General features: G+C 48.9%; 11 non-coding genes across 11 annotated transcripts; 6 read left to right on the top strand and 5 right to left on the bottom strand.

Annotated features, from left to right (window-relative positions):
* Window positions 1–271: 271 nt before the first annotated feature.
* trnal-cag (transfer RNA leucine (anticodon CAG)) lies at window positions 272–354 on the top strand. Its single transcript has one exon. It is a non-coding gene; the product is annotated as a tRNA-Leu (tRNA).
* Window positions 355–3,137: 2,783 nt separating this feature from the next.
* trnak-cuu (transfer RNA lysine (anticodon CUU)) lies at window positions 3,138–3,210 on the bottom strand. Its single transcript has one exon. It is a non-coding gene; the product is annotated as a tRNA-Lys (tRNA).
* Window positions 3,211–4,382: 1,172 nt separating this feature from the next.
* On the top strand, window positions 4,383–4,465 carry trnal-cag (transfer RNA leucine (anticodon CAG)). The gene has a single exon. It is a non-coding gene; the product is annotated as a tRNA-Leu (tRNA).
* A 2,783-nt stretch (window positions 4,466–7,248) lies between these two features.
* On the bottom strand, window positions 7,249–7,321 carry trnak-cuu (transfer RNA lysine (anticodon CUU)). Its single transcript has one exon. It is a non-coding gene; the product is annotated as a tRNA-Lys (tRNA).
* Window positions 7,322–8,493: 1,172 nt separating this feature from the next.
* On the top strand, window positions 8,494–8,576 carry trnal-cag (transfer RNA leucine (anticodon CAG)). The gene has a single exon. It is a non-coding gene; the product is annotated as a tRNA-Leu (tRNA).
* A 2,783-nt stretch (window positions 8,577–11,359) lies between these two features.
* Window positions 11,360–11,432, bottom strand: trnak-cuu (transfer RNA lysine (anticodon CUU)). Its single transcript has one exon. It is a non-coding gene; the product is annotated as a tRNA-Lys (tRNA).
* Window positions 11,433–12,604: 1,172 nt separating this feature from the next.
* Window positions 12,605–12,687, top strand: trnal-cag (transfer RNA leucine (anticodon CAG)). Its single transcript has one exon. It is a non-coding gene; the product is annotated as a tRNA-Leu (tRNA).
* A 2,791-nt stretch (window positions 12,688–15,478) lies between these two features.
* trnak-cuu (transfer RNA lysine (anticodon CUU)) lies at window positions 15,479–15,551 on the bottom strand. The gene has a single exon. It is a non-coding gene; the product is annotated as a tRNA-Lys (tRNA).
* A 1,172-nt stretch (window positions 15,552–16,723) lies between these two features.
* trnal-cag (transfer RNA leucine (anticodon CAG)) lies at window positions 16,724–16,806 on the top strand. The gene has a single exon. It is a non-coding gene; the product is annotated as a tRNA-Leu (tRNA).
* A 2,791-nt stretch (window positions 16,807–19,597) lies between these two features.
* Window positions 19,598–19,670, bottom strand: trnak-cuu (transfer RNA lysine (anticodon CUU)). The gene has a single exon. It is a non-coding gene; the product is annotated as a tRNA-Lys (tRNA).
* A 1,172-nt stretch (window positions 19,671–20,842) lies between these two features.
* trnal-cag (transfer RNA leucine (anticodon CAG)) lies at window positions 20,843–20,925 on the top strand. Its single transcript has one exon. It is a non-coding gene; the product is annotated as a tRNA-Leu (tRNA).
* The last annotated feature ends 806 nt before the right edge of the window (window positions 20,926–21,731 follow it).

Below are 21,731 nucleotides of genomic sequence, written 5' to 3'. Positions count from 1 at the left end.
CTCTGCGTGTGGCGCACAACTGCTCTTTTTATTTCCTACATAAGTGATGAAAGAGTTGAAAGTTTCAACGACAAACGCAGACGTCACTTTGAGCGCTTGGTGTTGTAGCACAAATCATCACATGCTGCTCTACACTGGATTATAAAAGCCGACACATTTTCCAAACATTTTAATGCTGGAGTCACACTGTAGTATTAATAACAGTGCGATACTCGAGGAGCGTAGTGGGATCACGGTGGCTCATCAGACCGCCCCGGGACAGGGGGCCCGCGTCAGGATGGCCGAGCGGTCTAAGGCGCTGCGTTCAGGTCGCAGTCTCCCCTGGAGGCGTGGGTTCGAATCCCACTCCTGACAAAAAGCTTGCTTAGTGCCGTCTCCAGTCGGGTGCAAATGGGTGAAGCAGCCTGACGCAGGGAACGTGCGCCGATAGGCGTAGGTGTATCCCCTGCCTCTTCCGATTTAGCTCGTGCTCCATAGGATGGAAGCGGATGCTCTGGCTTTTTGACTCGAATATAACCTGATCACAACAGATGGCCGTGCAGCCCAGTGCTGGTTTAAGAATGCCTCGTGTCTTCAGGCCCCTATTCCTTCAGGTTACCCCTTTGGAATAGTCGTCCGAAAAAGACGGGAAAGGAAAAGCATGTAAGCTCCCACACACTGCGTTAGCATTAGCGGTTGGAATCTGATGGGAGAAAAGCAACCTGGCTCGCCGTCAAGCAATCCATCCCTGGTCTCCCACGTGACAGGCGGGGATACGCACCACTATACTAACGAGGAGCGCTTGCTTGGCGCTTGAAGACACTTCCTCTTGCGGCTACTACTGTTTCCGGTTTCGTCTTTTCTTTTCATTCCTCCCAGAGGATCGCATGAAAACGTTTCCATCTGCGCCATCCTCACCCCTCCAATGCTATGGTCCCTGCTCCTCCTGGTGCACTGCAAACACTCATTCAGCCGGTTCTTTCAGTTTGAATAATTAGGTCTTCAAAGGCTGGAAGTAGGGCGCAAGACATGCCAATGCCAAAAGCGTGGCTGTGTGCTTCCAGCTGTGAAATGTCACTGGTGGATGTTGAAGACATTACTTCCAACGCAGCAGGTCCAAGCGATTTAGCGTTTGTACAAGAAGCAGGAAGAGAGAAACGGCACTCTGCCTTTTTCTGGGCAGGCCGAAGCGACAGGAGAAGGGCGCCGTAGTGGGCAGGATTCGAGCCGACGCGGAGAGACCCCAATGGCTTTCTAGCCCATCGCCTTAACCGCTCGGCCACGACTACAGGGAACGCCGCCGCCGCCGGCTTGCAATCATTTAACACGGAGGGCGAGGCGGCGGCGGTAACCTTTTTCAATGTCGCTCTCCGCTTCCCCCCAAAAAAAGCCAAATGACATGCTAGCACTCGGACACCCTTCAGAAGACTGAAGGGTGGCTTAAAGCTGGAAGGATTAGGTCTCCCCGTTCCGACGCGACAATCGAACTTCCTTAGGCAGAGAGAAAGCAACATCGAGGAGCGTCAACAAGACTTTAGAAGCTGCGCCACACGCCACTTTCAGTCGCAGACACAGCAGTTTTAAAGGCAGGAATCGCCTTTGCGAACGCCATGAGAAACAGAACGCAAGCTCAGGTCCTGCGGTTTAACAAACAGCCACGGCTTTCAAGCGACATTTCTTTTCTGGAGCGAATTCACTTTCAACTTCAAGAAATTCACACAACTTGCGAAATACGAAATACAAATCTGGCTCATCGCTGCACAAGAAATACCGCCGGCTGGCAAGAAAATGACAACAGTGTTTTTCCTTAACGAAAAACTTCCCATGGAGAAAAACAACGGCTGTGCGTCTCTGTCGGCTTGATTCAGTTTAATGCAAGTATTCATTCTCCTCCTGGAAAATACAGCTTGCGAAAGATGAAATACAATTCTTGGCTTTTCTGGGTGAGTGCAGAAGAAATCCTGCCGGCTGGCAGAAGAATTCCAGCCTTTTTTACTCTTTAACCAGAAACTTGCGAATGATACAAAGCAAGCGGGGTGCGTTTCTGTGCAGCTGTTAACTGAACAGCTGCTGCTTCAAGCCCACCCAGGGCTCATTCCGATTTCAACATCATGCCCCCTGAAGGTAGACTGGATTTCTTTGCGAAGCATTCACCTTTTGGACGTTTCAGGAAAGGTGCGTGTCGATGCCAGACTTGAAAAGCTTTCCATACAAAGAAACAACATAGTGCTTTTGATTGATGGGAAACGGCAAGAGCGGTTTGAGCAGCTCCGGCCTCTCAACCGCTTTACAATGTGATCGGCACCTCGGTAGCCAGTTTAGAAGGCTGAAAAGGATGCTGGAAGCACAGCGACGTTCTAAAACCAGCGCTTGAAAAGCATCTGCATACATAAAATGTCCATTTCCCCAAAGATGAATCTGCATCTTCAGAAGATTGTCAGCTATACGTTTTCGTTCTTTGTTTCCTTTTTTTATGACAAGCTTTCGAGAAATGAACTGTCTATTGTGATGAAGGCTGCATTAGAAATTGTGCATCTAGCTTAGTTCAATGAAATCGGGAGGTGCACCTGTCTCAAGCGGATGGCTCTTTGCAGGCACACTACGGAAACCTGCGGGCGCAAGTTGGGAGAAGTGACTCTTGCAGAGTGTTGAGCTTCGAGAAGAGGGCTCCGCTCAGGAAGATATTTCCACATGTTGAAGAGTCGCTTTTCGCCCTTTCTTTCCCACATTTTTCCAGTGCGGTTATTGATCGCGTTCAAAATGTTTTCCCAATGTACGTGTTACCTGCAAAATCACAGTGAAACTGTTATGCCGAAAAGATTCCTAATAGTTATTGTATTAGAATAGCTCTCCAATTTCTTAGCCTTCGTACACGCAATGTTTAAGGAAACGCTAGAGTAAATGAAACTGTAAATAGACAGGAGCTCTTCTTAGTTTTCATACAAGTTATGATGGCTGCAGCTCCTATCTGCGTCCGGGTGACCGGAGCCAAGGGATTATCTGCGGAACCTTTGATTTATCTCTCGGGCAAGGAGCTAGATACGCCCTTTTCATCTCGGTTTGATCACACCTGTGCATTAAAACGCAGTGCTCGGTACCATCGAGGTGTAAGAGGTTCAAGGATGAGCGGGAAACTTTGTTAATAAGGAGACGGGCACCACCCAACGTGGGGCTCGAACCCACGACCCTGAGATTAAGAGTCTCATGCTCTACCGACTGAGCTAGCCGGGCGCCGGTGGAGCTGGTGGTTAACTTGTCCCTGTTGACGGCAATTTGACAAGGTATACTTCCTGGCTTTTCATCATGTGCTGACCGGATTCGAGAGTAGCACACCCTGTTCTTTGTTGATTACTGTACCTCCAGCAGCGCAAATGTCAGTAATCATTGAAATGTACGACCTACAATCTCCTCAGCATGCCCGCGTGGACTCCTCAGTGATCATCCTTCTACGTTCTGCTGTAGTTTTCATGCAAGTGAAAACCGGGCTCCAAATAACAGCGGCACAGTTGTATCCTGCGGTAAGCATTCTTCTAATTCCATCGTTTTGCTCCAGGTAAAAGGTAGCGCATCATAGTGTTGATATTCCAAGGTTTCAGAGTCCGTATTGGATGGCTTGGATGCAGACATCGCTCAGAGCTCCCAGTATGATTTTCCCGAGTTCAGTTTTGCAGTGTTTTAGTGCTTTACTACTTCCAGTGGGCCTTTGAATGCTCTGCTAAGTAGAGACGTGACATAATTACTAATGCGACCGAGTGTGCTGGCTGTTCCTGGTTCGTAATGATTAACGCGAGAAATCAATATAGACATAACTGCTTCGATTTCGAGGTTCAGTTGAAGCTTTCAAAGAAACTATCAAAGACCTCAGAACAACCAAAGACACATTTGGTCATCTCCGTATTGGTGAAGATTAAAGAGTCCCGCAAGTGTCAAGCTTGCACAAACACACACGAGAGAGAAACTCAGGACAGAATTTAAAGAAAGGGAGATGCAGACTATTTGAAGGCACTTTGCTAACCCAATGGCATGCTTATGAATCGTGCATAGGACACATGTAGCAAAGGATGATGTCGATCCATCGACCTCTGGGTTATGGGCCCAGCACGCTACCGCTGCGCCACTCTGCTGACGGCCTCTCTGCGTGTGGCGCACAACTGCTCTTTTTATTTCCTACATAAGTGATGAAAGAGTTGAAAGTTTCAACGACAAACGCAGACGTCAGTTTGAGCGCTTAGTGTTGTAGCACAAATCATCACATGCTGCTCTACACTGGATTATAAAAGCCGACACATTTTCCAAACATTTTAATGCTGGAGTCACACTGTAGTATTAATAACAGTGCGATACTCAAGGAGCGTAGTGGGATCGCGGTGGCTCATCAGACCGCCCCGGGACAGGGGGCCCGCGTCAGGATGGCCGAGCGGTCTAAGGCGCTGCGTTCAGGTCGCAGTCTCCTCTGGAGGCGTGGGTTCGAATCCCACTCCTGACAAAAAGCTTGCTCAGTGCCGTCTCCAGTCGGGTGCAAATGGGTGAAGCAGCCTGACGCAGGGAACGTGCGCCGATAGGCGTAGGTGTATCCCCTGCCTCTTCCGATTTAGCTCGTGCTCCATAGGATGGAAGCGGATGCTCTGGCTTTTTGACTCGAATATAACCTGATCACAACAGATGGCCGTGCAGCCCAGTGCTGGTTTAAGAATGCCTCGTGTCTTCAGGCCCCTATTCCTTCAGGTTACCCCTTTGGAATAGTCGTCCGAAAAAGACGGGAAAGGAAAAGCATGTAAGCTCCCACACACTGCGTTAGCATTAGCGGTTGGAATCTGATGGGAGAAAAGCAACCTGGCTCGCCGTCAAGCAATCCATCCCTGGTCTCCCACGTGACAGGCGGGGATACGCACCACTATACTAACGAGGAGCGCTTGCTTGGCGCTTGAAGACACTTCCTCTTGCGGCTACTACTGTTTCCGGTTTCGTCTTTTCTTTTCATTCCTCCCAGAGGAGCGCATGAAAACGTTTCCATCTGCGCCATCCTCACCCCTCCAATGCTATGGTCCCTGCTCCTCCTGGTGCACTGCAAACACTCATTCAGCCGGTTCTTTCAGTTTGAATAATTAGGTCTTCAAAGGCTGGAAGTAGGGCGCAAGACATGCCAATGCCAAAAGCGTGGCTGTGTGCTTCCAGCTGTGAAATGTCACTGGTGGATGTTGAAGACATTACTTCCAAGGCAGCAGGTCCAAGCGATTTAGCGTTTGTACAAGAAGCAGGAAGAGAGAAACGGCACTCTGCCTTTTTCTGGGCAGGCCGAAGCGACAGGAGAAGGGCGCCGTAGTGGGCAGGATTCGAGCCGACGCGGGGACACCCCAATGGCTTTCTAGCCCATCGCCTTAACCGCTCGGCCACGACTACAGGGAACGCCGCCGCCGCCGGCTTGCAATCATTTAACACGGAGGGCGAGGCGGCGGCGGTAACCTTTTTCAATGTCGCTCTCCGCTTCCCCCCAAAAAAAGCCAAATGACATGCTAGCACTCGGACACCCTTCAGAAGACTGAAGGGTGGCTTAAAGCTGGAAGGATTAGGTCTCCCCGTTCCGACGCGACAATCGAACTTCCTTAGGCAGAGAGAAAGCAACATCGAGGAGCGTCAACAAGACTTTAGAAGCTGCGCCACACGCCACTTTCAGTCGCAGACACAGCAGTTTTAAAGGCAGGAATCGCCTTTGCGAACGCCATGAGAAACAGAACGCAAGCTCAGGTCCTGCGGTTTAACAAACAGCCACGGCTTTCAAGCGACATTTCTTTTCTGGAGCGAATTCACTTTCAACTTCAAGAAATTCACACAACTTGCGAAATACGAAATACAAATCTGGCTCATCGCTGCACAAGAAATACCGCCGGCTGGCAAGAAAATGACAACAGTGTTTTTCCTTAACGAAAAACTTCCCATGGAGAAAAACAACGGCTGTGCGTCTCTGTCGGCTTGATTCAGTTTAATGCAAGTATTCATTCTCCTCCTGGAAAATACAGCTTGCGAAAGATGAAATACAATTCTTGGCTTTTCTGGGTGAGTGCAGAAGAAATCCTGCCGGCTGGCAGAAGAATTCCAGCCTTTTTTACTCTTTAACCAGAAACTTGCGAATGATACAAAGCAAGCGGGGTGCGTTTCTGTGCAGCTGTTAACTGAACAGCTGCTGCTTCAAGCCCACCCAGGGCTCATTCCGATTTCAACATCATGCCCCCTGAAGGTAGACTGGATTTCTTTGCGAAGCATTCACCATTTGGACGTTTCAGGAAAGGTGCGTGTCGATGCCAGACTTGAAAAGCTTTCCATACAAAGAAACAACATAGTGCTTTTAATTGATGGGAAACGGCAAGAGCGGTTTGAGCAGCTCCGGCCTCTCAACCGCTTTACAATGTGATCGGCACCTCGGTAGCCAGTTTAGAAGGCTGAAAAGGATGCTGGAAGCACAGCGACGTTCTAAAACCAGCGCTTGAAAAGCATCTGCATACATAAAATGTCCATTTCCCCAAAGATGAATCTGCATCTTCAGAAGATTGTCAGCTATACGTTTTCGTTCTTTGTTTCCTTTTTTTATGACAAGCTTTCGAGAAATGAACTGTCTATTGTGATGAAGGCTGCATTAGAAATTGTGCATCTAGCTTAGTTCAATGAAATCGGGAGGTGCACCTGTCTCAAGCGGATGGCTCTTTGCAGGCACACTACGGAAACCTGCGGGCGCAAGTTGGGAGAAGTGACTCTTGCAGAGTGTTGAGCTTCGAGAAGAGGGCTCCGCTCAGGAAGATATTTCCACATGTTGAAGAGTCGCTTTTCGCCCTTTCTTTCCCACATTTTTCCAGTGCGGTTATTGATCGCGTTCAAAATGTTTTCCCAATGTACGTGTTACCTGCAAAATCACAGTGAAACTGTTATGCCGAAAAGATTCCTAATAGTTATTGTATTAGAATAGCTCTCCAATTTCTTAGCCTTCGTACACGCAATGTTTAAGGAAACGCTAGAGTAAATGAAACTGTAAATAGACAGGAGCTCTTCTTAGTTTTCATACAAGTTATGATGGCTGCAGCTCCTATCTGCGTCCGGGTGACCGGAGCCAAGGGATTATCTGCGGAACCTTTGATTTATCTCTCGGGCAAGGAGCTAGATACGCCCTTTTCATCTCGGTTTGATCACACCTGTGCATTAAAACGCAGTGCTCGGTACCATCGAGGTGTAAGAGGTTCAAGGATGAGCGGGAAACTTTGTTAATAAGGAGACGGGCACCACCCAACGTGGGGCTCGAACCCACGACCCTGAGATTAAGAGTCTCATGCTCTACCGACTGAGCTAGCCGGGCGCCGGTGGAGCTGGTGGTTAACTTGTCCCTGTTGACGGCAATTTGACAAGGTATACTTCCTGGCTTTTCATCATGTGCTGACCGGATTCGAGAGTAGCACACCCTGTTCTTTGTTGATTACTGTACCTCCAGCAGCGCAAATGTCAGTAATCATTGAAATGTACGACCTACAATCTCCTCAGCATGCCCGCGTGGACTCCTCAGTGATCATCCTTCTACGTTCTGCTGTAGTTTTCATGCAAGTGAAAACCGTGCTCCAAATAACAGCGGCACAGTTGTATCCTGCGGTAAGCATTCTTCTAATTCCATCGTTTTGCTCCAGGTAAAAGGTAGCGCATCATAGTGTTGATATTCCAAGGTTTCAGAGTCCGTATTGGATGGCTTGGATGCAGACATCGCTCAGAGCTCCCAGTATGATTTTCCCGAGTTCAGTTTTGCAGTGTTTTAGTGCTTTACTACTTCCAGTGGGCCTTTGAATGCTCTGCTAAGTAGAGACATGACATAATTACTAATGCGACCGAGTGTGCTGGCTGTTCCTGGTTCGTAATGATTAACGCGAGAAATCAATATAGACATAACTGCTTCGATTTCCAGGTTCAGTTGAAGCTTTCAAAGAAACTATCAAAGACCTCAGAACAACCAAAGACACATTTGGTCATCTCCGTATTGGTGAAGATTAAAGAGTCCCGCAAGTGTCAAGCTTGCACAAACACACACGAGAGAGAAACTCAGGACAGAATTTAAAGAAAGGGAGATGCAGACTATTTGAAGGCACTTTGCTAACCCAATGGCATGCTTATGAATCGTGCATAGGACACATGTAGCAAAGGATGGTGTCGATCCATCGACCTCTGGGTTATGGGCCCAGCACGCTACCGCTGCGCCACTCTGCTGACGGCCTCTCTGCGTGTGGCGCACAACTGCTCTTTTTATTTCCTACATAAGTGATGAAAGAGTTGAAAGTTTCAACGACAAACGCAGACGTCACTTTGAGCGCTTAGTGTTGTAGCACAAATCATCACATGCTGCTCTACACTGGATTATAAAAGCCGACACATTTTCCAAACATTTTAATGCTGGAGTCACACTGTAGTATTAATAACAGTGCGATACTCGAGGAGCGTAGTGGGATCGCGGTGGCTCATCAGACCGCCCCGGGACAGGGGGTCCGCGTCAGGATGGCCGAGCGGTCTAAGGCGCTGCGTTCAGGTTGCAGTCTCCCCTGGAGGCGTGGGTTCAAATCCCACTCCTGACAAAAAGCTTGCTCAGTGCCGTCTCCAGTCGGGTGCAAATGGGTGAAGCAGCCTGACGCAGGGAACGTGCTCCGATAGGCGTAGGTGTATCCCCTGCCTCTTCCGAATTAGCTCGTGCTCCATAGGATGGACGCGGATGCTCTGGCTTTTTGACTCGAATATAACCTGATCACAACAGAAGGCCGTGCAGCCCAGTGCTGGTTTAAGAATGCCTCGTGTCTTCAGGCCCCTATTCCTTCAGGTTACCCCTTTGGAATAGTCGTCCGAAAAAGACGGGAAAGGAAAAGCATGTAAGCTCCCACACACTGCGTTAGCATTAGCGGTTGGAATCTGATGGGAGAAAAGCAACCTGGCTCGCCGTCAAGCAATCCATCCCTGGTCTCCCACGTGACAGGCGGGGATACGCACCACTATACTAACGAGGAGCGCTTGCTTGGCGCTTGAAGACACTTCCTCTTGCGGCTACTACTGTTTCCGGTTTCGTCTTTTCTTTTCATTCCTCCCAGAGGATCGCATGAAAACGTTTCCATCTGCGCCATCCTCACCCCTCCAATGCTATGGTCCCTGCTCCTCCTGGTGCACTGCAAACACTCATTCAGCCGGTTCTTTCAGTTTGAATAATTAGGTCTTCAAAGGCTGGAAGTAGGGCGCAAGACATGCCAATGCCAAAAGCGTGGCTGTGTGCTTCCAGCTGTGAAATGTCACTGGTGGATGTTGAAGACATTACTTCCAAGGCAGCAGGTCCAAGCGATTTAGCGTTTGTACAAGAAGCAGGAAGAGAGAAACGGCACTCTGCCTTTTTCTGGGCAGGCCGAAGCGACAGGAGAAGGGCGCCGTAGTGGGCAGGATTCGAGCCGACGCGGAGAGACCCCAATGGCTTTCTAGCCCATCGCCTTAACCGCTCGGCCACGACTACAGGGAACGCCGCCGCTGCCGGCTTGCAATCATTTAACACGGAGGGCGAGGCGGCGGCGGTAACCTTTTTCAATGTCGCTCTCCGCTTCCCCCCAAAAAAAGCCAAATGACATGCTAGCACTCGGACACCCTTCAGAAGACTGAAGGGTGGCTTAAAGCTGGAAGGATTAGGTCTCCCCGTTCCGACGCGACAATCGAACTTCCTTAGGCAGAGAGAAAGCAACATCGAGGAGCGTCAACAAGACTTTAGAAGCTGCGCCACACGCCACTTTCAGTCGCAGACACAGCAGTTTTAAAGGCAGGAATCGCCTTTGCGAACGCCATGAGAAACAGAACGCAAGCTCAGGTCCTGCGGTTTAACAAACAGCCACGGCTTTCAAGCGACATTTCTTTTCTGGAGCGAATTCACTTTCAACTTCAAGAAATTCACACAACTTGCGAAATACGAAATACAAATCTGGCTCATCGCTGCACAAGAAATACCGCCGGCTGGCAAGAAAATGACAACAGTGTTTTTCCTTAACGAAAAACTTCCCATGGAGAAAAACAACGGCTGTGCGTCTCTGTCGGCTTGATTCAGTTTAATGCAAGTATTCATTCTCCTCCTGGAAAATACAGCTTGCGAAAGATGAAATACAATTCTTGGCTTTTCTGGGTGAGTGCAGAAGAAATCCTGCCGGCTGGCAGAAGAATTCCAGCCTTTTTTACTCTTTAACCAGAAACTTGCGAATGATACAAAGCAAGCGGGGTGCGTTTCTGTGCAGCTGTTAACTGAACAGCTGCTGCTTCAAGCCCACCCAGGGCTCATTCCGATTTCAACATCATGCCCCCTGAAGGTAGACTGGATTTCTTTGCGAAGCATTCACCTTTTGGACGTTTCAGGAAAGGTGCGTGTCGATGCCAGACTTGAAAAGCTTTCCATACAAAGAAACAACATAGTGCTTTTGATTGATGGGAAACGGCAAGAGCGGTTTGAGCAGCTCCGGCCTCTCAACCGCTTTACAATGTGATCGGCACCTCGGTAGCCAGTTTAGAAGGCTGAAAAGGATGCTGGAAGCACAGCGACGTTCTAAAACCAGCGCTTGAAAAGCATCTGCATACATAAAATGTCCATTTCCCCAAAGATGAATCTGCATCTTCAGAAGATTGTCAGCTATACGTTTTCGTTCTTTGTTTCCTTTTTTTATGACAAGCTTTCGAGAAATGAACTGTCTATTGTGATGAAGGCTGCATTAGAAATTGTGCATCTAGCTTAGTTCAATGAAATCGGGAGGTGCACCTGTCTCAAGCGGATGGCTCTTTGCAGGCACACTACGGAAACCTGCGGGCGCAAGTTGGGAGAAGTGACTCTTGCAGAGTGTTGAGCTTCGAGAAGAGGGCTCCGCTCAGGAAGATATTTCCACATGTTGAAGAGTCGCTTTTCGCCCTTTCTTTCCCACATTTTTCCAGTGCGGTTATTGATCGCGTTCAAAATGTTTTCCCAATGTACGTGTTACCTGCAAAATCACAGTGAAACTGTTATGCCGAAAAGATTCCTAATAGTTATTGTATTAGAATAGCTCTCCAATTTCTTAGCCTTCGTACACGCAATGTTTAAGGAAACGCTAGAGTAAATGAAACTGTAAATAGACAGGAGCTCTTCTTAGTTTTCATACAAGTTATGATGGCTGCAGCTCCTATCTGCGTCCGGGTGACCGGAGCCAAGGGATTATCTGCGGAACCTTTGATTTATCTCTCGGGCAAGGAGCTAGATACGCCCTTTTCATCTCGGTTTGATCACACCTGTGCATTAAAACGCAGTGCTCGGTACCATCGAGGTGTAAGAGGTTCAAGGATGAGCGGGAAACTTTGTTAATAAGGAGACGGGCACCACCCAACGTGGGGCTCGAACCCACGACCCTGAGATTAAGAGTCTCATGCTCTACCGACTGAGCTAGCCGGGCGCCGGTGGAGCTGGTGGTTAACTTGTCCCTGTTGACGGCAATTTGACAAGGTATACTTCCTGGCTTTTCATCATGTGCTGACCGGATTCGAGAGTAGCACACCCTGTTCTTTGTTGATTACTGTACCTCCAGCAGCGCAAATGTCAGTAATCATTGAAATGTACGACCTACAATCTCCTCAGCATGCCCGCGTGGACTCCTCAGTGATCATCCTTCTACGTTCTGCTGTAGTTTTCATGCAAGTGAAAACCGGGCTCCAAATAACAGCGGCACAGTTGTATCCTGCGGTAAGCATTCTTCTAATTCCATCGTTTTGCTCCAGGTAAAAGGTAGCGCATCATAGTGTTGATATTCCAAGGTTTCAGAGTCCGTATTGGATGGCTTGGATGCAGACATCGCTCAGAGCTCCCAGTATGATTTTCCCGAGTTCAGTTTTGCAGTGTTTTAGTGCTTTACTACTTCCAGTGGGCCTTTGAATGCTCTGCTAAGTAGAGACGTGACATAATTACTAATGCGACCGAGTGTGCTGGCTGTTCCTGGTTCGTAATGATTAACGCGAGAAATCAATATAGACATAACTGCTTCGATTTCGAGGTTCAGTTGAAGCTTTCAAAGAAACTATCAAAGACCTCAGAACAACCAAAGACACATTTGGTCATCTCCGTATTGGTGAAGATTAAAGAGTCCCGCAAGTGTCAAGCTTGCACAAACACACACGAGAGAGAAACTCAGGACAGAATTTAAAGAAAGGGAGATGCAGACTATTTGAAGGCACTTTGCTAACCCAATGGCATGCTTATGAATCGTGCATAGGACACATGTAGCAAAGGATGATGTCGATCCATCGACCTCTGGGTTATGGGCCCAGCACGCTACCGCTGCGCCACTCTGCTGACGGCCTCTCTGCGTGTGGCGCACAACTGCTCTTTTTATTTCCTACATAAGTGATGAAAGAGTTGAAAGTTTCAACGACAAACGCAGACGTCACTTTGAGCGCTTAGTGTTGTAGCACAAATCATCACATGCTGCTCTACACTGGATTATAAAAGCCGACACATTTTCCAAACATTTTAATGCTGGAGTCACACTGTAGTATTAATAACAGTGCGATACTCGAGGAGCGTAGTGGGATCGCGGTGGCTCATCAGACCGCCCCGGGACAGGGGGCCCGCGTCAGGATGGCCGAGCGGTCTAAGGCGCTGCGTTCAGGTCGCAGTCTCCCCTGGAGGCGTGGGTTCGAATCCCACTCCTGACAAAAAGCTTGCTCAGTGCCGTCTCCAGTCGGGTGCAAATGGGTGAAGCAGCCTGACGCAGGGAACGTGCGCCGATAGGCGTAGGTGTATCCCCTGCCTCTTCCGATTTAGCTCGTGCTCCATAGGATGGAAGCGGATGCTCTGGCTTTTTGACTCGAATATAACCTGATCACAACAGAAGGCCGTGCAGCCCAGTGCTGGTTTAAGAATGCCTCGTGTCTTCAGGCCCCTATTCCTTCAGGTTACCCCTTTGGAATAGTCGTCCGAAAAAGACGGGAAAGGAAAAGCATGTAAGCTCCCACACACTGCGTTAGCATTAGCGGTTGGAATCTGATGGGAGAAAAGCAACCTGGCTCGCCGTCAAGCAATCCATCCCTGGTCTCCCACGTGACAGGCGGGGATACGCACCACTATACTAACGAGGAGCGCTTGCTTGGCGCTTGAAGACACTTCCTCTTGCGGCTACTACTGTTTCCGGTTTCGTCTTTTCTTTTCATTCCTCCCAGAGGAGCGCATGAAAACGTTTCCATCTGCGCCATCCTCACCCCTCCAATGCTATGGTCCCTGCTCCTCCTGGTGCACTGCAAACACTCATTCAGCCGGTTCTTTCAGTTTGAATAATTAGGTCTTCAAAGGCTGGAAGTAGGGCGCAAAAGACATGCCAATGCCAAAAGCGTGGCTGTGTGCTTCCAGCTGTGAAATGTCACTGGTGGATGTTGAAGACATTACTTCCAAGGCAGCAGGTCCAAGCGATTTAGCGTTTGTACAAGAAGCAGGAAGAGAGAAACGGCACTCCGCCTTTTTCTGGGCAGGCCGAAGCGACAGGAGAAGGGCGCCGTAGTGGGCAGGATTCGAGCCGACGCGGGGAGACCCCAATGGCTTTCTAGCCCATCGCCTTAACCGCTCGGCCACGACTACAGGGAGCGCCGCCGCCGCCGGCTTGCGATCATTTAACACGGAGGGCGAGGCGGCGGCGGTAACCTTTTTCAATGTCGCTCTCCGCTTCCCCCCAAAAAAAAGCCAAACGACATGCTACCACTCGGACACCCTTCAGAAGACTGAAGGGTGGCTTAAAGCTGGAAGGATTAGGTCTCCCCGTTCCGACGCGACAATCGAACTTCCTTAGGCAGAGAGAAAGCAACATCGAGGAGCGTCAACAAGACTTTAGAAGCTGCGCCACACGCCACTTTCAGTCGCAGTCACAGCAGTTTTAAAGGCAGGAATCGCCTTTGCGAACGCCATGAGAAACAGAACGCAAGCTCAGGTCCTGCGGTTTAACAAACAGCCACGGCTTTCATGCGACTGGACATTTCTTTTCTGGAGCGAATTCACTTTCAACTTCAAGAAATTCACACAACTTGCGAAATACGAAATACAAATCTGGCTCATCGCTGCACAAGAAATACCGCCGGCTGGCAAGAAAATGACAACGGTGTTTTTCCTTAACGAAAAACTTCCCATGGAGAAAAACAACGGCTGTGCGTCTCTGTCGGCTTGATTCAGTTTAATGCAAGTATTCATTCTCCTCCTGGAAAATACAGCTTGCGAAAGATGAAATACAATTCTTGGCTTTTCTGGGTGAGTGCAGAAGAAATCCTGCCGGCTGGCAGAAGAATTCCAGCCTTTTTTACTCTTTAACCAGAAACTTGCGAATGATACAAAGCAAGCGGGGTGCGTTTCTGTGCAGCTGTTAACTGAACAGCTGCTGCTTCAAGCCCACCCAGGGCTCATTCCGATTTCAACATCATGCCCCCTGAAGGTAGACTGGATTTCTTTGCGAAGCATTCACCTTTTGGACGTTTCAGGAAAGGTGCGTGTCGATGCCAGACTTGAAAAGCTTTCCATACAAAGAAACAACATAGTGCTTTTGATTGATGGGAAACGGCAAGAGCGGTTTGAGCAGCTCCGGCCTCTCAACCGCTTTACAATGTGATCGGCACCTCGGTAGCCAGTTTAGAAGGCTGAAAAGGATGCTGGAAGCACAGCGACGTTCTAAAACCAGCGCTTGAAAAGCATCTGCATACATAAAATGTCCATTTCCCCAAAGCTGAATCTGCATCTTCAGAAGATTGTCAGCTATACGTTTTCGTTCTTTGTTTCCTTTTTTTACGACAAGCTTTCGAGAAATGAACTGTCTATTGTGATGAAGGCTGCATTAGAAATTGTGCATCTAGCTTAGTTCAATGAAATCGGGAGGTGCACCTGTCTCAAGCGGATGGCTCTTTGCAGGCACACTACGGAAACCTGCGGGCGCAAGTTGGGAGAAGTGACTCTTGCAGAGTGTTGAGCTTCGAGAAGAGGGCTCCGCTCAGGAAGATATTTCCACATGTTGAAGAGTCGCTTTTCGCCCTTTCTTTCCCACATTTTTCCAGTGCGGTTATTGATCGCGTTCAAAATGTTTTCCCAACGTACGTGTTACCTGCAAAATCACAGTGAAACTGTTATGCCGAAAAGATTCCTAATAGTTATTGTATTAGAATAGCTCTCCAATTTCTTAGCCTTCGTACACGCAATGTTTAAGGAAACGCTAGAGTAAATGAAACTGTAAATAGACAGGAGCTCTTCTTAGTTTTCATACAAGTTATGATGGCTGCAGCTCCTATCTGCGTCCGGGTGACCGGAGCCAAGGGATTATCTGCGGAACCCTTGATTTATCTCTCGGGCAAGGAGCTAGATACGCCCTTTTCATCTCGGTTTGATCACACCTGTGCATTAAAACGCAGTGCTCGGTACCATCGAGGTGTAAGAGGTTCAAGGATGAGCGGGAAACTTTGTTAATAAGGAGACGGGCACCGCCCAACGTGGGGCTCGAACCCACGACCCTGAGATTAAGAGTCTCATGCTCTACCGACTGAGCTAGCCGGGCGCCGGTGGAGCTGGTGGTTAACTTGTCCCTGTTGACGGCAATTTGACAAGGTATACTTCCTGGCTTTTCATCATGTGCTGACCGGATTCGAGAGTAGCACACCCTGTTCTTTGTTGATTACTGTACCTCCAGCAGCGCAAATGTCAGTAATCATTGAAATGTACGACCTACAATCTCCTCAGCATGCCCGCGTGGACTCCTCAGTGATCATCCTTCTACGTTCTGCTGTAGTTTTCATGCAAGTGAAAACCGTGCTCCAAATAACAGCGGCACAGTTGTATCCTGCGGTAAGCATTCTTCTAATTCCATCGTTTTGCTCCAGGTAAAAGGTAGCGCATCATAGTGTTGATATTCCAAGGTTTCAGAGTCCGTATTGGATGGCTTGGATGCAGACATCGCTCAGAGCTCCCAGTATGATTTTCCCGAGTTCAGTTTTGCAGTGTTTTAGTGCTTTACTACTTCCAGTGGGCCTTTGAATGCTCTGCTAAGTAGAGACGTGACATAATTACTAATGCGACCGAGTGTGCTGGCTGTTCCTGGTTCGTAATGATTACAGCGAGAAATCAATATAAACATAACTGCTTCGATTTCGAGGTTCAGTTGAAGCTTTCAAAGAAACTATCAAAGACCTCAGAACAACCGAAGACACATTTGGTCATCTCCGTATTGGTGAAGATTAAAGAGTCCCGCAAGTGTCAAGCTTGCACAAACACACACGAGAGAGAAACTCAGGACAGAATTTAAAGAAAGGGAGATGCAGACTATTTGAAGGCACTTTGCTAACCCAATGGCATGCTTATGAATCGTGCATAGGACACACGTAGCAGAGGATGGTTTCGATTCATCGACCTCTGGGTTATGGGCCCAGCACGCTTCCGCTGCGCCACTCTGCTGACGGCCTCTCTGCGTGTGGCGCACAACTGCTCTTTTTATTTCCTACATAAGTGATGAAAGAGTTGAAAGTTTCAACGACAAACGCAGACGTCACTTTGAGCGCTTGGTGTTGTAGCACAAATCATCACATGCTGCTCTACACTGGATTATAAAAGCCGACACATTTTCCAAACATTTTAATGCTGGAGTCACACTGTAGTATTAATAACAGTGCGATACTCGAGGAGCGTAGTGGGATCGCGGTGGCTCATCAGACCGCCCCGGGACAGGGGGCCCGCGTCAGGATGGCCGAGCGGTCTAAGGCGCTGCGTTCAGGTCGCAGTCTCCCCTGGAGGCGTGGGTTCGAATCCCACTCCTGACAAAAAGCTTGCTCAGTGCCGTCTCCAGTCGGGTGCAAATGGGTGAAGCAGCCTGACGCAGGGAACGTGCGCCGATAGGCGTAGGTGTATCCCCTGCCTCTTCCGATTTAGCTCGTGCTCCATAGGATGGAAGCGGATGCTCTGGCTTTTTGACTCGAATATAACCTGATCACAACAGAAGGCCGTGCAGCCCAGTGCTGGTTTAAGAATGCCTCGTGTCTTCAGGCCCCTATTCCTTCAGGTTACCCCTTTGGAATAGTCGTCCGAAAAAGACGGGAAAGGAAAAGCATGTAAGCTCCCACACACTGCGTTAGCATTAGCGGTTGGAATCTGATGGGAGAAAAGCAACCTGGCTCGCCGTCAAGCAATCCATCCCTGGTCTCCCACGTGACAGGCGGGGATACGCACCACTATACTAACGAGGAGCGCTTGCTTGGCGCTTGAAGACACTTCCTCTTGCGGCTACTACTGTTTCCGGTTTCGTCTTTTCTTTTCATTCCTCCCAGAGGAGCGCATGAAAACGTTTCCATCTGCGCCATCCTCACCCCTCCAATGCTATGGTCCCTGCTCCTCCTGGTGCACTGCAAACACTCATTCAGCCGGTTCTTTCAGTTTGAATAATTAGGTCTTCAAAGGCTGGAAGTAGGGCGCAAAAGACATGCCAATGCCAAAAGCGTGGCTGTGTGCTTCCAGCTGTGAAATGTCACTGGTGGATGTTGAAGACATTACTTCCAAGGCAGCAGGTCCAAGCGATTTAGCGTTTGTACAAGAAGCAGGAAGAGAGAAACGGCACTCCGCCTTTTTCTGGGCAGGCCGAAGCGACAGGAGAAGGGCGCCGTAGTGGGCAGGATTCGAGCCGACGCGGGGAGACCCCAATGGCTTTCTAGCCCATCGCCTTAACCGCTCGGCCACGACTACAGGGAGCGCCGCCGCCGCCGGCTTGCGATCATTTAACACGGAGGGCGAGGCGGCGGCGGTAACCTTTTTCAATGTCGCTCTCCGCTTCCCCCCAAAAAAAAGCCAAACGACATGCTACCACTCGGACACCCTTCAGAAGACTGAAGGGTGGCTTAAAGCTGGAAGGATTAGGTCTCCCCGTTCCGACGCGACAATCGAACTTCCTTAGGCAGAGAGAAAGCAACATCGAGGAGCGTCAACAAGACTTTAGAAGCTGCGCCACACGCCACTTTCAGTCGCAGTCACAGCAGTTTTAAAGGCAGGAATCGCCTTTGCGAACGCCATGAGAAACAGAACGCAAGCTCAGGTCCTGCGGTTTAACAAACAGCCACGGCTTTCATGCGACTGGACATTTCTTTTCTGGAGCGAATTCACTTTCAACTTCAAGAAATTCACACAACTTGCGAAATACGAAATACAAATCTGGCTCATCGCTGCACAAGAAATACCGCCGGCTGGCAAGAAAATGACAACGGTGTTTTTCCTTAACGAAAAACTTCCCATGGAGAAAAACAACGGCTGTGCGTCTCTGTCGGCTTGATTCAGTTTAATGCAAGTATTCATTCTCCTCCTGGAAAATACAGCTTGCGAAAGATGAAATACAATTCTTGGCTTTTCTGGGTGAGTGCAGAAGAAATCCTGCCGGCTGGCAGAAGAATTCCAGCCTTTTTTACTCTTTAACCAGAAACTTGCGAATGATACAAAGCAAGCGGGGTGCGTTTCTGTGCAGCTGTTAACTGAACAGCTGCTGCTTCAAGCCCACCCAGGGCTCATTCCGATTTCAACATCATGCCCCCTGAAGGTAGACTGGATTTCTTTGCGAAGCATTCACCTTTTGGACGTTTCAGGAAAGGTGCGTGTCGATGCCAGACTTGAAAAGCTTTCCATACAAAGAAACAACATAGTGCTTTTGATTGATGGGAAACGGCAAGAGCGGTTTGAGCAGCTCCGGCCTCTCAACCGCTTTACAATGTGATCGGCACCTCGGTAGCCAGTTTAGAAGGCTGAAAAGGATGCTGGAAGCACAGCGACGTTCTAAAACCAGCGCTTGAAAAGCATCTGCATACATAAAATGTCCATTTCCCCAAAGCTGAATCTGCATCTTCAGAAGATTGTCAGCTATACGTTTTCGTTCTTTGTTTCCTTTTTTTACGACAAGCTTTCGAGAAATGAACTGTCTATTGTGATGAAGGCTGCATTAGAAATTGTGCATCTAGCTTAGTTCAATGAAATCGGGAGGTGCACCTGTCTCAAGCGGATGGCTCTTTGCAGGCACACTACGGAAACCTGCGGGCGCAAGTTGGGAGAAGTGACTCTTGCAGAGTGTTGAGCTTCGAGAAGAGGGCTCCGCTCAGGAAGATATTTCCACATGTTGAAGAGTCGCTTTTCGCCCTTTCTTTCCCACATTTTTCCAGTGCGGTTATTGATCGCGTTCAAAATGTTTTCCCAACGTACGTGTTACCTGCAAAATCACAGTGAAACTGTTATGCCGAAAAGATTCCTAATAGTTATTGTATTAGAATAGCTCTCCAATTTCTTAGCCTTCGTACACGCAATGTTTAAGGAAACGCTAGAGTAAATGAAACTGTAAATAGACAGGAGCTCTTCTTAGTTTTCATACAAGTTATGATGGCTGCAGCTCCTATCTGCGTCCGGGTGACCGGAGCCAAGGGATTATCTGCGGAACCCTTGATTTATCTCTCGGGCAAGGAGCTAGATACGCCCTTTTCATCTCGGTTTGATCACACCTGTGCATTAAAACGCAGTGCTCGGTACCATCGAGGTGTAAGAGGTTCAAGGATGAGCGGGAAACTTTGTTAATAAGGAGACGGGCACCGCCCAACGTGGGGCTCGAACCCACGACCCTGAGATTAAGAGTCTCATGCTCTACCGACTGAGCTAGCCGGGCGCCGGTGGAGCTGGTGGTTAACTTGTCCCTGTTGACGGCAATTTGACAAGGTATACTTCCTGGCTTTTCATCATGTGCTGACCGGATTCGAGAGTAGCACACCCTGTTCTTTGTTGATTACTGTACCTCCAGCAGCGCAAATGTCAGTAATCATTGAAATGTACGACCTACAATCTCCTCAGCATGCCCGCATGGACTCCTCAGTGATCATCCTTCTACGTTCTGCTGTAGTTTTCATGCAAGTGAAAACCGTGCTCCAAATAACAGCGGCACAGTTGTATCCTGCGGTAAGCATTCTTCTAATTCCATCGTTTTGCTCCAGGTAAAAGGTAGCGCATCATAGTGTTGATATTCCAAGGTTTCAGAGTCCGTATTGGATGGCTTGGATGCAGACATCGCTCAGAGCTCCCAGTATGATTTTCCCGAGTTCAGTTTTGCAGTGTTTTAGTGCTTTACTACTTCCAGTGGGCCTTTGAATGCTCTGCTAAGTAGAGACGTGACATAATTACTAATGCGACCGAGTGTGCTGGCTGTTCCTGGTTCGTAATGATTACAGCGAGAAATCAATATAAACATAACTGCTTCGATTTCGAGGTTCAGTTGAAGCTTTCAAAGAAACTATCAAAGACCTCAGAACAACCGAAGACACATTTGGTCATCTCCGTATTGGTGAAGATTAAAGAGTCCCGCAAGTGTCAAGCTTGCACAAACACACACGAGAGAGAAACTCAGGACAGAATTTAAAGAAAGGGAGATGCAGACTATTTGAAGGCACTTTGCTAACCCAATGGCATGCTTATGAATCGTGCATAGGACACACGTAGCAGAGGATGGTTTCGATCCATCGACCTCTGGGTTATGGGCCCAGCACGCTTCCGCTGCGCCACTCTGCTGACGGCCTCTCTGCGTGTGGCGCACAACTGCTCTTTTTATTTCCTACATAAGTGATGAAAGAGTTGAAAGTTTCAACGACAAACGCAGACGTCACTTTGAGCGCTTGGTGTTGTAGCACAAATCATCACATGCTGCTCTACACTGGATTATAAAAGCCGACACATTTTCCAAACATTTTAATGCTGGAGTCACACTGTAGTATTAATAACAGTGCGATACTCGAGGAGCGTAGTGGGATCGCGGTGGCTCATCAGACCGCCCCGGGACAGGGGGCCCGCGTCAGGATGGCCGAGCGGTCTAAGGCGCTGCGTTCAGGTCGCAGTCTCCCCTGGAGGCGTGGGTTCGAATCCCACTCCTGACAAAAAGCTTGCTCAGTGCCGTCTCCAGTCGGGTGCAAATGGGTGAAGCAGCCTGACGCAGGGAACGTGCGCCGATAGGCGTAGGTGTATCCCCTGCCTCTTCCGATTTAGCTCGTGCTCCATAGGATGGAAGCGGATGCTCTGGCTTTTTGACTCGAATATAACCTGATCACAACAGAAGGCCGTGCAGCCCAGTGCTGGTTTAAGAATGCCTCGTGTCTTCAGGCCCCTATTCCTTCAGGTTACCCCTTTGGAATAGTCGTCCGAAAAAGACGGGAAAGGAAAAGCATGTAAGCTCCCACACACTGCGTTAGCATTAGCGGTTGGAATCTGATGGGAGAAAAGCAACCTGGCTCGCCGTCAAGCAATCCATCCCTGGTCTCCCACGTGACAGGCGGGGATACGCACCACTATACTAACGAGGAGCGCTTGCTTGGCGCTTGAAGACACTTCCTCTTGCGGCTACTACTGTTTCCGGTTTCGTCTTTTCTTTTCATTCCTCCCAGAGGAGCGCATGAAAACGTTTCCATCTGCGCCATCCTCACCCCTCCAATGCTATGGTCCCTGCTCCTCCTGGTGCACTGCAAACACTCATTCAGCCGGTTCTTTCAGTTTGAATAATTAGGTCTTCAAAGGCTGGAAGTAGGGCGCAAAAGACATGCCAATGCCAAAAGCGTGGCTGTGTGCTTCCAGCTGTGAAATGTCACTGGTGGATGTTGAAGACATTACTTCCAAGGCAGCAGGTCCAAGCGATTTAGCGTTTGTACAAGAAGCAGGAAGAGAGAAACGGCACTCCGCCTTTTTCTGG

The sequence above is a fragment of the Lepisosteus platostomus genome, chromosome 26, assembly GCF_059453375.1.
Source record: "Lepisosteus platostomus isolate fLepPlt1 chromosome 26, fLepPlt1.hap1, whole genome shotgun sequence".
Classification (NCBI taxonomy): Eukaryota; Metazoa; Chordata; class Actinopteri; order Semionotiformes; family Lepisosteidae; genus Lepisosteus; species Lepisosteus platostomus.
The sequence above is the reverse complement of the archived record's forward strand: the minus strand, read 5'-3'. Positions and strand labels throughout refer to the sequence as shown.